The following is a 17,859-nucleotide window of genomic DNA, read 5'->3' as shown; positions in this document are numbered from 1 at the left end:
TCATTAGGTAACTTCTTTATTCTGATCCAACTGATTTCTAACTCAGACAAAGCTAGTACAGATGAGAACATTAAAACTGTGACTGCTGTGCGTCATGTCTACTTTCATTCTTCTAAAGAGGGAAGTGTATTCTTATCAAGTATGATTTCCATTTGACAAAATATCTATCTTGTGAAAAAGTTCAATGCTTAGTCATCAAAGTTTTCAAACTAGAATGACTAAATCTATGTTGAGGCTCCTAAATCATTAGCCTGGTTTGGAAGGGTGATGAGCTCCAACACCTTCATGACTTCACAGCTATAGATGCCCAGCATCCCTCAGTATCTTATAGGATTGGGCCCCTAGGTGCTAAGCACACAAACATTTTTGATGTTTTTCTGATCTATACAAACCAAATTATGTTTCCCCTGCATCACTTCCCACCAGTTTGGAGCTCCTCAATCTGGGGCATGGTCACTGGTTTAGCAGACTCTCCTTAGTCTCTTAGTGTCCTGTTCAATCAACCTCCCTTGGAGCTTTCAACTTGAAAAGAAGGGGGTGGAGGGAATCCAAGTCCCTGCTGCTAGAGCAGCCTTCACAAAGCTGTTGCCACTCTTGGTTCAGCCTCCACCTCTTCCTTTCTCCTCAGTGCCACATGCAACTCATTCCCCCCTTCTCCTGGGCAACCAGCATCTTTGAACTATTACTCCACTGGAAAAATGTCTCACAACTGTTGAGGATTGGGGCCTCCCTATCCCAATATCGCTCTGCTTCTCACCCTGGTTCAGTGTGGGGTATATAGACCCCATCACGTGGTCAGAATACAGACTGGTGATTTCAATGGCGTTTCACAGTTATTCCAGGTCTGAATTTAGGCCCCAGCTTAGTTATTAAGACCTTGTACATCAAAGTGCATGTTTATTAGTGTATGAACGAGGATACTAATTGTCCAAAGTTACATTCTCAATGGCTAGCTGGACCCTTTTCATCGTAACTCTCAAAGGTACATGTAGCACAAAACAAAAAATCCCGATGCCCATTAAGTTAAATGGGTGGACTGAGGGATAGGAAATTGACAGGATGAACTATGAAAGAAAGTAGTAGTTGCTTGAGGAGAAAGGTTGATGTTTACATTTTGCCCTTTCCTCCACAGTCCCAATCTCCCCTTTCAGCAGCGATATGTGACCTTTTAGCCACTTATGAACCCCTTCCTTTTCTAAAGGCTACACTAGAAACTAATCACTAATAATCCAAATGTATACTTTTAAGGTTTACCGATTAAAGTGCTATTTGTACCACATTGCTGCTAAAAGGGCAGCTGGAAGTAGTGCAAAGGGATCCAGATAAGAAATGGTGGGGGGAAAGGGGACAAATAATTCATAGAGTAGAGAAAAAAATGTATAGCCTTTTCCCTGATTCTGTCTCTTACAGTTTTCTAGGGATTATTTTAATAGTGGAAGGACACATTTTGAAGTCCCCCTCACCTTCCAAAATATTGTTCAGAAAGGTGGTTTACTAGTGGGCAAACTGATTTGCTTTTTGGATGGCTGAATGCAAGCCTGCCCACCCCAGTAGCTTTGTAATTCATACTCTGTTGTGGTTTATTGCTGTACTAATTCCCATTATAGCATGTGCACTTCAAAATATTGAGAGACCAGACCTCCTCTTGTTCCAAAAAAACCTGAATCAGGAATAAACTTGATTGATAAAACTACCCTACTGAGGAACTCTTATAGAATGTAATGGGGCTGAAGCCAATAGGGTTCTGTAGAAACTTATTCGATTTCTACAGGTGTTACTCTTTTTTAAAAAAAACCTTAAGAATTTAATGAGGAATATAATTTCTATAGCTTTTTGAAGAAACATATAGAATTCTATGTCAGAGATTTAATTTTCTATTAGATTCTATAGGACAGCCAAAAAAAGTTAGCATTTTCCATTGTATTCTATAGGATTTTACCGTAAGACTAAAGGGCAACAGAAGTTATCTCCATGCTAACATGCTGGAATTACCCCTGTTAAATTAATAAAGATCATCTTTATATTCTATTACTTTGAAATACACATCTAAGACTGATTGCATAGATAAGCAGATATTATAATATTCTAAAGAAATACTTCTGTGTCATATAGTTGGAACTGAAAAAGATTACAGGGCTATAGACATTCTATACAACACTGAAGGTCTCTCTCTCTGTCTCTCTCTTTATTGATTTTATACTATAGGCATGTTGATATAGTAAAGATCAAAGTTAAGTTAACAGAGCATGTTGTTTGCATTTATCCTTGAACTAGAATTTAATGGATTAGTTAAGGGGGAAAAAATCTTTGCAAATATAATTTTGGAACTAGCAGCAGAAGGAGGAGTAACAAACTGAAGTGAAATGAAAGGATCATCAGGAAAACTGAATAGAACAGGCCAGCATGTTTTTTCTGGGAAAAATGCCAGAGTGTATCTTCTCACTAGCCCCATAATCTCCTGATCCTTTTTGACCCACAGATTCCCCACCATGTGGTATGCCTGTGGAATGGCTTCTATGGCCTCTATAGGAGGAAGAAGCATCTTACAGAACTGCAGCTCAGTCTTCCATGATCCCAACCCAAGCCAGTTCAGCACATAGTATCTATCTATATATTTGAGGGTGTTATATTGCAACCCAACACCACAATATCTAAGAACCTACCACATAGGATGCATCAATGTTGTCAGTGTCAAATCTGCTAAGATGGAAAAGCTTTTTGAAACAGATGGTTTTTCAGTGTCCCCCAAAGACAGTCAGACTGGATCTGGAGAATCTCCTCTAAAGTTCATTCCACAGTCATTCCCCCTTGACTGCAAATGCTTTGTCCCCTGGAGTTGCATGCTTTGCGCCAGGCTCCCTTCTGTCTGTGTACATAGCGGGGGAACATCAGGAGCACAATTACTGACTAGACACACACTCATGCTCTGATTTGAGGTCAGCGGAAATCTTCCCATGCTGCAGTCCTTACCAGTAACTTCACTTTTTTCAGTGGGATTTGCCAAGGGAAGGACTGCAGCATTTGGCCCAGAAGATTACACAAACCAAAACCTTCAGCAGCAGCAGTAATGATGCTTCAGGCCAAAAGTTAATGAGGTTTGGCCTGCATTACTTTTTACTGCATGTGAAGCAAAGAATCCACTTTGAGTTTTCAGGGCTGGCAGTCAGGATAAACATATTTTTGCTTGTAAATAAAATGTGCGTTATGAAATTTATTACAGGCAATAAACATGAAACCCCAAAATGCCATTTTTCAGAGTAGAACCACAGTTAAAACAACATATAATTCAAATAAAAAATTGAGTAAAAACACCCATTATATGAATTTTAAGTGCTAAATTTACAACATATTTTTAACTTTAAATTAAATGACTTCTGAAAACTAATCTAGTTCCCTTTGTAGTTGACAAACTTGATTTTTAGATACTTTTACTTGTTCTCTTCCTTCAGGGTATAGTATAGTACTATATTTTTAAGGGCTTTCCAAAGGACATTTATGTCTTTGACATTTTTATTGAATTACAAGTAAATGCATATGTGGATTACTTTGCACGGAGGGCAGGAATATCCTTGATAAAGCTGAGAAATTGGTCAAATTAAAGTCCCTGTAGAACTACTCAAGAATCAAATTGGGATGAGACAGACTCTCTTTAACACTTAAGAGGTAAGGTAGCTTTCACCTATTTCAGATTTCTGAAACAACTCTACAAAAACACAATGACATTTATATAGAAGTGATGCTCTATAAGTATTTCATCCATCAACTTTCTAAAGGTAGAGAGACAATCTAGCTAATAATCTCTTGCGCTTTTATAGCACCTGATCCCCAAATGTTCACACAGTAGATTACAGTTATATACAGTATATGGTCATACAGCAAATTCTAGAATTGAACACAGCAATGCTACACAACATTTTAGGAAAGGAAATAAATACTACTGTATCCTCTTGAAACTTGAAGGGAAATTCAGGGCTAAAACCCACCATAGTCCCAGGTCATTGGGACCTTGGTTTTAAATCTGACTTGAAAGAGTACACTGCCTCCTAACACCAGTTCAGTAATAACTCAAAGGTGAAAATATCTCTTACTACATTACCTCCTTATGGGTATTCATGGGATATTTTTCATCCAAGCAGTGACCAGGCATAGCCAGGCTTAGTTTATAAGATAAGATCACAGTCCAAAGTGCTATTGTGACAAGATGTACACATGGACATCATTAAGAGCTGCCTTCCCAGATGGGACATGCAGTTTGCAGTTTTTGACCTACTCACAGCATCCACTTAATTTCTATTTGATGCACTGTGGAACTCTTGCTAATGGTAGCAGCAGAATTACACACCTGTAGCAGGGAGAATAGAGATGCCACGCAATGGGTGATGTCTGTTCTGAAAAAGGAAACGCGTTTCACAACATGGTCACTGATGAGACTTGTCTATTGTACCAGTCAGAGGCAGCAAAATTGCTTTATTACAGAACAGAAAACTGAGGGGCTATGAACTAAAAAGCAAAGAATTAGCCCAAGAAAGGCCTGTGCATACTGATAACTTACTATCTGCAAACCTTTCTTCTTCATCTTGGTTTTCTAAGTGTTTAAAATTCATACCATGTTTCAACACTAAACAGCAGCCAATAGAGACCGAGACTACAAACAAAGGGAAAACAAACACATATTCTGGAAAGTTTTTCTGAATTGTAATATCCTGTAGTCTTAAAAATTCCACTCATGCTATAGGAGATTGTATACTAGCAGGGTTTAGTCCACTAAATATCACTGAGTTCCTGTTAAAAATACATATTCTCTTCTTTCAGGATAAGTGAAATACTAGGGCACTAGTTTTTTATAAGTGGCATTCTTCTTCATTAGAATGTGAGAGCAGAGAAAGAATGAATTGGCTAAGGTAAGGACGACGAGTGAAATCTTGGCCCCCCTGATTCAACAGCAAAACTCCCATTAACTTCAAAGGAGCCAGGATTTTATCCCAAATTTCTCTACAACCACAAAAGCATCATTTCATAACTATCTAACTGTGCTATTACTTAGACACAGTGCTCAGAATGAAAAAGTCAACATTAAGTCAACAGTCTCTGACCCCACAAAGCTAGCTAGGTTTTTTTCCTATTCCAAGTAACCAGAGAAATACTAATATCTCAGGGATAAAGTGCCTTTATAACACCCTTAATAACATGCCAGTTGACTTTTAGATATTTAAACAATGTTACCTCTGCATTTACGGTATTTCTCATAGTAAGTACAGGGGAATATACGGAGTATTGCAAACAATAAGTTTATATTATCTATACCTAAAAGAAAACTGACCAGTTTTTGTTAGTACCAGTTATACCATTGTTCACTTGTAGTCAAAGCTTTTAAACAACAACCATTGTTGTTTAATGCCTTTTATTTTCTGGAACAAAATAAAATTTCTGCTGGTTTTCTATCAATATCCATTCAGACAAAGGAAAAATGCCATCCATTTTTTTTTTAATTTCTAAAATAATAACTACATCTTCCCAAGCCATGTGACAAACCCAGACCAGAGTCTGAATTCAAACTCACCAGTTCTGTGCAGAGCTGTGTGTGCTGCAAATTAATTAAGGGTAGAACCACTATTATTTTGCATAACATTTTTTTCACAGACAAATTAAGGCAGCTAGTTTCAGCTTCTATCATTATAACCTATCAATAGGAGCTCTCAGAGCTTTAGAGTTGACAAGCTAGGCAACAAGCCATCTTTCCCTCCCTCCCCCATACCCCAGACGGGTTAAATTTTCTGCTCATTTTCATTGTCTGAGATTTAATTTGGCTCCTGCCATGTCAGTGAGGGGCAGGAGGTGGTCACAGCCTCTCTGCCTTTCCCATCACAGCCATGGCACTGACAGCTACCAAGCCAGAACTACGACAGCTCAGCACCCTGTCAGTGAATGAGGCACAGCTAATACCGTGTGTCAAGAGGCCATGTGGACTGCCATTAAAATTCATTACCGGCACAAGATTGAAGGCCTAAACTGATGCTTTTGACAAGCCTGAAATCAGCAAATGAGAATGGGAAGGAAAATAAGGCATGAAAAGTTGACTAATTTTACAGCCTGAATCTTCTTTTCTCCCTCTCCCCATTTGTTTCATTTTTCTTTTAAACTAGTATAACATTAAAGTAACTGCTTTTATTTTCCCCTACTAAGCCTATTAGGATTTAACTATGGAAAGTTTAAGTAATTTTTTTTTCTTCTTAAATTATCTTGGTAGTGAATGGCTGGGGTCCAGCTGTCAGACCCCCCAGAGGTTCAATAAGATTAATCCGATAAGATCTTAGCATCATTCCAAAGGCTATAACAGCACTGCATCTTCAGATAAAACTGTTTAATTGCTTCCCATAAGTCAAGTGTAGGGTCAGAGCTGAGTATAGTAATTATGAGACATGTAAAGCTTTGAAGGCATGTGAACCATTCCTGTTTTACCCTTGTTTCTGGTAACTTGAATGACGCTCTTGGGCTTTTGTAAAACTGAATCAATAGGGTCTGAATGAGCCTCTCTCAAGCTGTGCAACTGGTGCTGACTGCATTGGAGTTACTCCTGACAGGAGAGTCAGGTCCATAGGGCCTAAAGTTACTTCAAAGGTCAGTGAATGTGAGGCCCAATCCTGCCATCATGCCAGCATAAATCAAGAGTAATTCCACTGCCATCAATGGAGTCACATCATTATAAAGTGATGACTGAATCAAGTCCACCATCTCACTGTTGACTTGTTCTTTATCTTTTAGGAGTTAGTGCATGTGTGCAAGTTAACTTAGAGCCAGTTTTTCTGGTTAGACATAATAATAATTTGCACTTCTATAATACCATTAATTAAAAGATTTGAAAGTATAATACAAACTTATCTAAAGAGCCATATTACTCCTGTGAGATAGGTAAACATTATTATTCCCATTTTCCAGATGAAGGAACTGAGACATGGAAAGGTCAAGTGTCTAGCCTAAAGTCACAGGAAATAGTGACAGAGACAGTATTGAACCCAGAAGTCCCAGGCTCATTCTTTGACCATTAGACTGCCATGACTTTCACATATACACATAGACTTTGGGTTTCAATCTTGCAATACAAATAAAAGATCCTCCACTCAAGCTCATTAGAAATCATAAGTTTGGTTACAAAAGAGTGAATATTCCTATATGTCACTCAGGCATATCAAAAGGGCTTCTTCAGTTTCAGGCATGATAGCACTGTGAATGTGAACCTGTGCGTAAGGAAGAGGATTGGGACCTCCATTCAGTTGACTGTCGGTGTCAAGTTACCCAGAGGATTTCCTTTCTCCGTCTGAAGAGTTAAATAGCACCATCAAGAAAACAGAACAGTCAAGAGAATATAAAGCCTGTTGTAGAGTTGTATGCATGACTACCTAATCCTGTCTCATTTAATAATAACCACTAAGCCATTTGGTCAGTACTTAGCACTAACAAAAAATATTTTACAATTCCCCAGAGCTTCTTTTTCATGTTGCAGCAGCGAACACAGAGAGACAAGGCACTGGAATGACCTAAAAAGCACCACAATGTTCCAAAAACACAGTTCCTGAGGTCAACAACAAAAAATAAAACACATGCTGTATGCTTAGTTCCTGTTTTATTTCGTGCGTGATACACACACTCACTATATTTTCACAAATTTCATAAACACTACTTTAACATATGAAAATGGTCTCATTTTCAAACATCTCCTTTGTTCTTCGTCCTTTTTTGCCAAAAAAAAATAAAATAAAAAAGTGCTTTCTCCTATTCAGCCTGAAACAAGAATGCAAATTTAAGCTTTTAAAAGAGTTCTTCAGTCTACGCTGGAGAAGGATGTTCTTATCTTCTAGCAAGTTGAATACACACATATATGTATTAAACAGGGGTGTTGGAGGGATCTCAGTAAATAAATAAAGCAACAGAACATTTTCACAGGCATCTGAATGAGTATATCACATCAAATATGTACAACAAAAATTGTCTTTAATAAAACAATTCAGGAATATGCTAATCACAATGCTAAAGCACAAATGAAAGAGTGTGGTGCAGTGGATAAGGCACTGGATGGAAACTTAAGGAGACTTGAGTTCTGTTCCTGGTTCTATCTCTAACCTGCTGTTGATCTGGAGCATGTCACAGTGCCTCTGTTTCCCCTTTCTCTGTGTTAGTTATTTAGACCATCAGCTCCTCCAGGCATGAACTTTCTCTCACTATGAGCTTGTACTGTGTCTATCTCCAAATGCTGTTATAACACAAGCAAATAAAATGCATCAAACACTAGCACAGAATGATTTAAAACAGTGACCATTTAAGGTTTCATACACAACACAGGAGGCCATTTGAATAGTTGCTAATCACTCAGACTTGGGGGAATATTAAAGCTCAAAAAAAAAAAAAATCCATTTTTTTCAAACTTTCAGAAAAATACTATGCCCAGCCCAAAACCTTATATGCCAAGAAGGTGCATAAATAAGGGTTTAACATGAAATCACAGAGATTATGAATGAAATCCTGGCCTGACTGAAGTCAATGGAACAAAACTCCTGTTGATTTCAGTGGACTTATTGGATCATCTTTCCCATCCCTAGCCCATAAAAGAGCCCTACATTTTATTTTCCAGTGCTTTAGCTGTTCAAGCCATTTGCAACATATGCAAAGCCCTTTTAGGTACTAAAGCCTAGTGGTGGGAATTTCAAAAGCATCTTAGAGGGTTAAACACCCAATTCCCATTGAAAAGTAATGGGATTTAGGGTATAATTCCCTTATCTGCTTTTAAATATCTGCCCCATCCACATGTGTTCAATGCACCAGAGCACCCGCATCACTATTTACAATGCATCTTCCACAGATGATGTGTTAACTTTTGTTCTCTGCTACCTTATGATCATTGAGTGAGATTTTTTTCAAAGGAACAAATGGCTCTTAGCTGTGTAACTGCTACTCACTGTCATTGGAGGTCAGGCTTCTACCTGGCATTTGTTATTTTTAAATTCAACTCCCTATAAAACAAGTTATTTACTATGGCATTGATTGGTGTGATTTTTTTTATTTGTATTGCAAATGTAAATGCCTTGAATTATGAAGACATTAACTATTAATAACAACTTAAACTGACCCATAGAGAGCAAAGCACCAATCAATTAGAAGTAAATGTTTAATATTAACAGTCAGAACTATTGCTTGAAAGCATCAGTCAAGGCTTGGCCAATGAAATGAATTTTAAAAGCTTGTAAGAACAAGTTTACTAATAACTGAACAGGCTGTATAGAGTTTTCAAAGACCCAGCAAACACCTTTCAGAAGCGCTCAACTACTGAAGGGCCAGAGTTTTAGCATTTTATTTTCATTTTCTGGAGAAATCTTCACAGTTTAATATTGAAATGACTGGTAATTATACAGTGCAATGAGGAGGACCTCAGCGCCCTCTTCAGGGAAACCTTCTTTATTTAGCTTCGCAGTAAATCCTTGTGGCCCATATATGAGATCTGAAGTTGCAGAACACTTGGAAGGAACTATCTGGAATACGTTGGCCCTGATATTGCCCTCTTTACTCTGGCAAAGCCTCTGAAATCAATAGGAATTTTGTCTGTAATTAGTTCAGGATCAAGTCATTGTCTTCATAAGAAATGTGTTAAATGAAGGTCAGCTGCCTTGTATTACTGTATATTTTACATTCATTAAGAGCACCCAGTATTCAGGATGAGAGGCATACAATTTAATATTACTATCTTGAGACGTATATCAAGAAGCAACTATCAGAAATTTACCATATATGTAAAGATAGAAAGTCTAAAGACCTTGGGCCAGATTCTGGTCTGACTTGTATTGCTGTAAATCCAAAGTGATTGTAAAATTACAAATTAAGAATTTCAGGCCTGCTCCTGCTCCCACTAAGGTCAATGGCAAAGCTTTCACTGAAGTCACGAGCTCAATGTCATGCTCCTAGTAAAGCAATAATGGAACCATTCCAGATTTACACTGTGTAATCGAGATCAGAATCTGCCCCACGCAATATTGAGATAGAGAGAAGAGGGCTTTATGCACGCTAGGTTTTTATACTGTGCTCATCACCATAGTATCTGAGAACCTAATTATAAATTAGACAGACATCAGAGACAGAGACATATAGTTAAGAAATAGAATATCCATAAAAACAGATTCAGCAGGAGACATATTTGCAAAAAAAAGAATCAATTTTATTTGATTTCCCTTTCACAAAGTGTTACATTTTTCCTAAACAATGAAAGTGACAATTAAACAGGACAAGTCTAGCTATAGTGGGCTGAATAGAGCCACTTCAAGCACTAGACCTTAAACAGATGCTTCTTTTGGTAACATAAAGGGCTCTCTGGCTTCTTTAGATAGCCATTGTTGTGCCAAGTTCCCTTGAGGGGGGCTTTAAAAAGTATGTGCTCACATTGACGTGATGTGTCCATTGTGTCTTAACGACTGTGCAGTAGAGGCCTCAGTGTGGAAATGAGGAGGAAAAAAGCAGCGCACCTGGAGTCCTGCTTCCCTTGCAGCAAGGAATCATAGGGAGGGAGTTTGGTGACCAAACGATTTAGTAACAGATGTCTATTCCCAAGCTGGGAGGCCCTCAGCTTGGTACAACTACACAGAGACTGTTAAGTCCCTTGTTGGAAGATAGTTTAGCCCTCCCAGCAGACAAATGAATTCCTGGTAATTTATTTTACCCACTGCTGTGGCTTGGGGTTTCTCCTGCCTGCAGGGCATGAATTATAAAAGCACACTGGGCAATCTGCTGGGGTTTAACTGATAGCTTTTCAGAAATTAAGAAAAAAAACCCATTTCTTAGGCATCGTGAAAATGTATTTCTTCGTGTTTAAATATAAAAAATTAATTCCCTGAATAAGCAAAGACGTAAAAATCTTTATTAAACCACAAAAAGTTAAATATTACTCTATTATTTAAATATAAATTTTAATTATGTAAATAGTAAAACGTGCGTAGCTAATAGTCAGCTAACAAAAGCTAATGGGGATGACCTAGATAATTTCACATATGTAATGCTGTTAATGCGCCACTGATAAAGTTTGAAAATATCTGTTAATGTTCAAAGTTTTAAGGTAAAATATTATTATATTGGTTTGCAAGTTGAGCCACAGTTTTTTCCCCTGTATATTTTGTTGTAACAGTAGAACGATAAATTGGGTAATTCTGCACCAAATTTTACATATACAATGACCCTCTGACTTGCAGGGCTTTTGATTGAGATGTTGGAAGGCAAAAAAGAGTGCTGATGTTTAATTTTGATTTTCAGGGTGGTCTCTCTTTTTAGTTAGCATTAATTAACACATTTTGTTTCGCAATAAAAAAAATTGTATATGCATCAAAAGAGGCCACTGAAAAAGATTCGTTTTATAATAAAATAAAATACATAAATGAATGCTGTGCACAAATGTTGCATGTTGAAGTTGTGCACCTACCTGAACCTGATAAACCCACCTTTCCGCATGCAACCCAACAACTGTACATACAAATGCATAAATGCATGCAAAACAGACCATTGCATGTACAAGCATGATTTTCCCTTCTTGAGGGGCACTGTTGTGCTGTCTTTGGAGTGTTGGTCCTCAGTCTATAATGGATCAATGCTTACTCAGCCAAGACAGTCATTGACAAGAGCAGACATTCTCTTCCAACTATTTGAAGGTAGGGAAAGGAGAGGAGGGGAGGGGAGCTAGTATTTTTCACCATCCCTCTGAGCTTCCAAAAGTCTGTCTAGGGATCCCTAGGATTAGTGGGCTGAGCCAGTCAGAGGAGGGCAAAGGCAAGGGTGCAGCAGCTCTATATGGTGAAGATTCATGAAAAATCCAGAGAATTTCTGTGGAAAGTACCCACAAGATTTAATGCTGCTTCTCGGAGCATTACCTCCCATTCTGCTCCTTCTTTTCCTCTCAGAGAAGGGGTAAGTGAGTAGGTGGTGACCTAATTGTAGAACAATTACTGAGTAAACCAGAGGGCAGAGGTACAGAGGAGCTATCTGCCAGATGCCCCCAAATACATGGGATTTCCCATTAATCAAAGGACATCTGCCTTCCTACTCCTTCTGCAGACACACAAACACCTCCCCCTCTCAGAGGGATATTGTACCCATACATAATTCCTGAATACATTTTACCATCATGGGAGAGGACAGTTTAGCCCAGGGAGAACAATAAAAACACCAAATTCATTTCCACACCTGCATAGTTCTAAGATTACTTCAGTGAGACTATTTGTGCGCTTAAGTGCTTTGCTAGAGTAGGCCAGAGTCATCAGTCTCTTGCAGAACTGAACTCTATAGCTCAAGTCTCCAAAGAAGAATAACTATTAGACTATCATCATAATTTCCTATAGCCTAAACAAGATACATTCCAGCAAACAAGTAAATCATATGTTTGTTCCTTGAAAAACAATAACCCATCTATTTTTGTAAATTATAAAGTAATGTATTAATGATTGCTCACCAGAGGTCTCTTCCTGCTCCCCCTGCAGTTCCTGTTGACTTCAATGGGAATAGGAATGCACCCCTACGGTTATATATAGCTAGTGAAGATGTTTGTATAGAGAATGGAGACATTATGAATATGTCAAAAAAAAGTAGTTGAATAATCTAGGGATAAATTACAAGTCTAAATTACTTAAATACAGTATGTTCCTATATCCTATTTCTTCCACAGGAGGATACAGAGAGGTTGGACAGAATTTCTTCTATCTACTTTTCACTCTGGTAGGTTATAAAGGAACAGGAATTATCCAATTTTCTGGAAAAAATATTTCTATCTGAACATGACTTTTTTTTTTAAGAGTTCCACTCATTTTACCAAACCAAACAGTAAAACTTATTTATCTATAATACTTTTTCTTTCCCTTAAAAATTATGCTAGTAGGACTTCTATTCCAATAACCTGTATTTGTTTTTAATTACAAAAGCAGAGATTCAAGAAAAGATCTTGTGAGTAAAGGTTTAAAACAAGCCAGTGGATTTCAAAAAAAATTGTTAAGGGAACAAAAGATTTCTCATTTTATACTCTCTCTTTGTAGCTTTGTTCCTTAATCACTCTGCCAGACAATAGATGTACTGAAGATAGATATTATTAATAAATATTTGTGAAACAGTATTACTCAATTAAAACCCTTGGCTTAATGGACCAGAATCCCAATTAATAACAAATGCCTGAATTTCAACAAGCTGATTCTTCTTCACATTGTAGCACCTTTAATGTTTACCTCAGCTTCTGGAGAAACATGAGGGTTAGCATATCACATGCAAGGAGCCAAATTCATTGATGGTTTAATATTGATAAAGTCAATGGAGTTACATGGATGAATTTGATCCAGTGTGTTTATAGTGAACACAGCATCCCAGGTGTAAAACTTTGAGCACTGCTTACTGACTCTGGAATTTTGAGTGCAATCCATTTATTTATCAACTACCAGATGAAGCAGGCACAACATCTTACTCCTTTAATGTTTCTTCTATAAGCCACACCCTGGGAGTCCATTGCTTTCTCATAGACCCACAGATTTAAGGTCAGAAGGGACCATCATGATCATCTAGTCCAGTGGTGTCCAAACTTTACCTCTCACCCGCTCCCCTTACCCGGAATGGAATGTGTCTGCCAACCCCCATCTCCCACCATGGCCAGGGTCTGCAGCCATGCCCTGTGGGCTGGGAGGTGGAGGCCAGAGTGGCACCTGGCCGGGGGCCAAACCATGGCCAGGGGCAGAGCCAGGGCCACAGCTGCATCCTGGGCTAGGGGCAGGGCTGGAGTGGAGCTGGGGGCAGAGCAGGGCTGAGTGACATTCAGCCATTGGAGATATTTGCTGCTAACAGTAACAGATTGGCTGCATGCCATTGTAGGCAGCCTCATCGTACCATGCTCTTTCACTCTCTCTGGTACGATTGTGTCCTATTTATTTTAATTAAACATTTCATTGAAGCCTATTACTCCAAACTACTTCTTGGGGTTAGATCTCAATGGAAAGCAAACCAGCAATGAATAGTAAACTTCCTTTTTCATACTGTGCAGGATGTTTCATTTCCATAAACAGCAGTGTAACAGAATAAACTCTACTCATTTTCATATAAATCAAACACTAAATACAGGGGAAACATACTGAGGAATACTTTGAAAAAGTAAAACGCAAGATACATTTTCTGGGTAGGAAATGGTACCAAGGATTGCACTCTGTGTATGCTCTATAAATTATACCAAAAATGTCTATCATCAGTCACTCCTGCCATTGGCATCTGCATCTGTTTTTCACACAACAGGAAAACATTTGAATGGGAAGAGGGGTTGGCTTATGAAAGTCTATTTCTTGTCAGTTTCCTAGAAAGCGATGAAAATTATAACGTTTAAATGTATATTTCTTTTACATAATAAATTGTCTGTTTTGCCTATTTAGATTGTAAGTTCTTTGGAGCAGAGACTGTCTCTCATTATATGTTTGTACAACACATAGGACAATGGGGCCCTGTCCATAGTTAGTCTCCGGGCACTACCGTAATAGGCAAACGTAATAAACATTTTCTAGAGACAGCTCAGGCCATTAAATGAAACGATGACAAAAAATTACCTTTATAGAGAAAGCATATAGACTTAAAAGGGATAAAACTAATAAGATTCTATAGAAAACACACTCAGTGCTGGTGGGAGTGGCCCAGCAGTTTGGCTGTAGTAGGAGAGCTGAGCCATGGGAGAAAAGCTCATTTCTATTGTGGACCTCAGGAGCAAGATGCCAGGGGTCAAGGGAGGTGATCCGATGGTCACTGTTCCAAAAGGGCAACAGGGAACAGAAGAAAAGCCTGGGGAGTCAGCACTCAGATAAGAGTGATAAAGAACTAGGAGGGGCAAAAAACCATTTGTTTACATCAGCTGGGTTTGCACTTTATTGAATCAGTCAGAGGGCTGAGCCCTGGAAGATCTGGTGAGAAGCAGATGGCCTGCAGGAGGTGCTGGAGCAGAGGGATACCAGCAATATTATGCACTGATGCTCAGGGGTGCTCTGAGGGTGTGTGTGCACCATAATAGGCCCAAAGCGGGCAGAGAAGTGATGTTACCCTACCCTAGCCCTAGGCTGGGATTATTTTCAGATATTTATTCTGGTGAGAATAACCAAAACCACCATTAACACAAAGATTCAAAACACTGAACAAAGTAAATTTTCTAGAAAACAATAAAGACTATGAAAGATTTCATGCCTCTTGTTTAACATTTCTCTTTCTATTCTCCTGTTCTTAGCTTCCATATGTTGATGCCTCTATTCTTCATTCATTTTCATTGCTTCACCGTCAATGTCCTCACAAAGATTAGCATGCAGCCTTGTGTTATTTTCCCCTTGCCCTTTTAAACTTTCTTTGTAATATCTTTATCATTTTAGGTCTCATCTTTTCTCTCCTTATTTTCATCCTGTTTCCATTCTCTCTGTCCCTTCCAACCCACTGCCGTCCCCCACACCAATATCTTAGGACGTTTTTCCCTTCTGTCCCTGTCAGCCCTTCTTTCTCCCAGTGACTGAAGTGATGGCAACCAGAGAGTTGGAAGGGTAGATCACACATTGCACTGGTTGTAAAAGACAGAGTGGTGCACCATCTGGGTTAAATACAGGCTTTCTCCTCCCCTTGCGGGCAGCAAGGGAGGAAGGAAGGTTCCGGTAACAGGGTAGCTGGCCCATTTAATGAAACAGAGCTCAGCTCTCCTGTTCCAGACCCTTAATATGAGTTGTGGTCAGGCTGCAAGGTGTTGACCGAGAGCTGGGGCTTTACTGGAGTAACCAAATGGAGAAGGCGTCAATCCCAATTCATTCTCTCCATGCTTGCAATGAGGTCTGGAGCTCAGCTTTGCAAGCCTATTAAAATAGGGGTGAGAATCCTAGGGTAGGTGGCCGGGGCAGAAGCTGGGGGCAGTGGTGGAGATGATTATTGGGGCGATCGTATCGCTGCATGCCCCCCCTTGTATATAAGAATATATACATATATAAACATCACATCTGTTTGATTGCAACCATCTCTCTCACCATTCAGTTGTCTTTTGTCTTGCTAGAATGTGGCTCCTTCGGACAAGGACCACATTTTCATATGTGTTTGTCTGAGAGCTGCCATCTTGACTGACACACTGGGAATTGAAGTGGACTCCTCCAGTGCTAAAAGCACGAGCTGCTACAGCACTGAGGCTCTTCTCTATTGATTGGGCACAGATGGGACCTGTAGCAGGAACTCAACAGTGGCTACATTTGTACATTCCCTAGAACATGGGTGGGCAATCATTTTTGCAGAGGGACCACTCCACGAATAAGTCTCGTGGGCCACATGAAACTGGAGCATCAGGCAGCTTTTGTCCAGTCACTACCCGAACTTCCTGCTACTAACAGGCCAAGAAACTAAGCTGCCCCATGCTCCAGTTACCTTCGCAACTGGAGCATCGGGCAGCTTAGTGATTCTCATCCAGTTGCTTCTCGAACTTCCTGCTTTGTTTGTTCTACGGCAAGTGAGGGCAAAATACGGCCTGCGGGCCAGATCCGGCCCATCTAACTTTTCTTTCCAGCCCGCTGGCCCACCATTCAGGAGCTTTATGAAGCAGCGCTGGAAGCAGGAAGTTTGGGAAGTGGCTGGCCGAAAGCTGTCTGATGCTCCAGTGTAGCACTCCTGCGTGGTGGGCTGGCAGGCTGGACAGGAAAGTTAGATGGGCCGGATTTGGCCCTTGGGTCGTATTTTGCCCATCCCTTCCCTAGAACAAACACCTGCAGATATGTGGTGACATTGTTTAATGCACAACTGGAAGGTGATCAGATACTACAGCGATGACCACTTCTATAAGAAGTTCCGTAGACTAGAAAAGAGCACTGGGGTCCTGATGAGGACCTCCGGGCTTTATTGCCATACAAATTATAAATAAATCACACACACATAATAATTGGAACTTCTGAAAGCAATGGGGGATAGCAAACACAGGTGATAGTCTACAGGTGGGTTTTGTATGTTCTATCAATGGCACATACACAGATGGATAATGCTGCAAAATGTATACTCAAGCATTTGCATGTCCACAATTTTATGTACACACACACACATACACACACAGTTGTCACATAGAGGCCCCCTTTGAAAATTTGGCATCAAAGAACAGCCCACGTCATGTAGTACTTTGTCATATTTTAATCAACCACACAATTCCAGCTTGTTCCTCAGAAATCATTCACAAAATTATCCAGGCAAAGCTCAATTATGGTCAGTGGAACATATTCCTTAAATGTTAGTGCCATGGAATTAATATTAGATAAAGGGATCATTAATAAACCTTGGTGAAGCATAATTGATCTGTGAAGGTTTAATGACAACTCCAAATGATATAGCATAGAACATCGATACATCTCTCCATCATCATGCAGGTTTTCACTGTTCATGATGATGGATTCAACTGAAAAGGCAAAGACTTATCTTCATTAATGGTTATATGTAAAAGCTTTTTATTACAAGATAGATTATTATGGCCTTGCTTTATTAATTAGGCAAGCATTTTTGTAGCCTTGAATAAAAAGGGCAGCAGCTTTTTATTCCAATCTCTTAATGGTTCAGAAAAAGTTCCCACCTGTCTCTTTTGTACATTGCAAACCTGTAGCCATTTAATTGAAATTGTAGCTAATTACTGCAAGTGAATTAAAACCACAAGTTCAGCTATAGCTGTGCAGCTATCCAAATTGCTCTCTCTTCCTTATCAATGACATCTTGCAAAGAATACTGCTGAAGAATAACAACAACATCTAATTTGAATGCTACAGGCTCAGGTGGCAGTGAGAAGCAACAGTTATGCAAATGAGATGAAGTGTTGTTCCTTTTGAGGGGAGC

This window comes from Emydura macquarii, unplaced genomic scaffold (assembly GCF_026122565.2).
Source record: "Emydura macquarii macquarii isolate MOO-44397 ecotype Brisbane River unplaced genomic scaffold, CSIRO-AGI_Emac_v2 contig_1045, whole genome shotgun sequence".
NCBI lineage: Eukaryota > Metazoa > Chordata > Testudines > Chelidae > Emydura > Emydura macquarii.
This window is presented reverse-complemented; position numbering follows the sequence as displayed.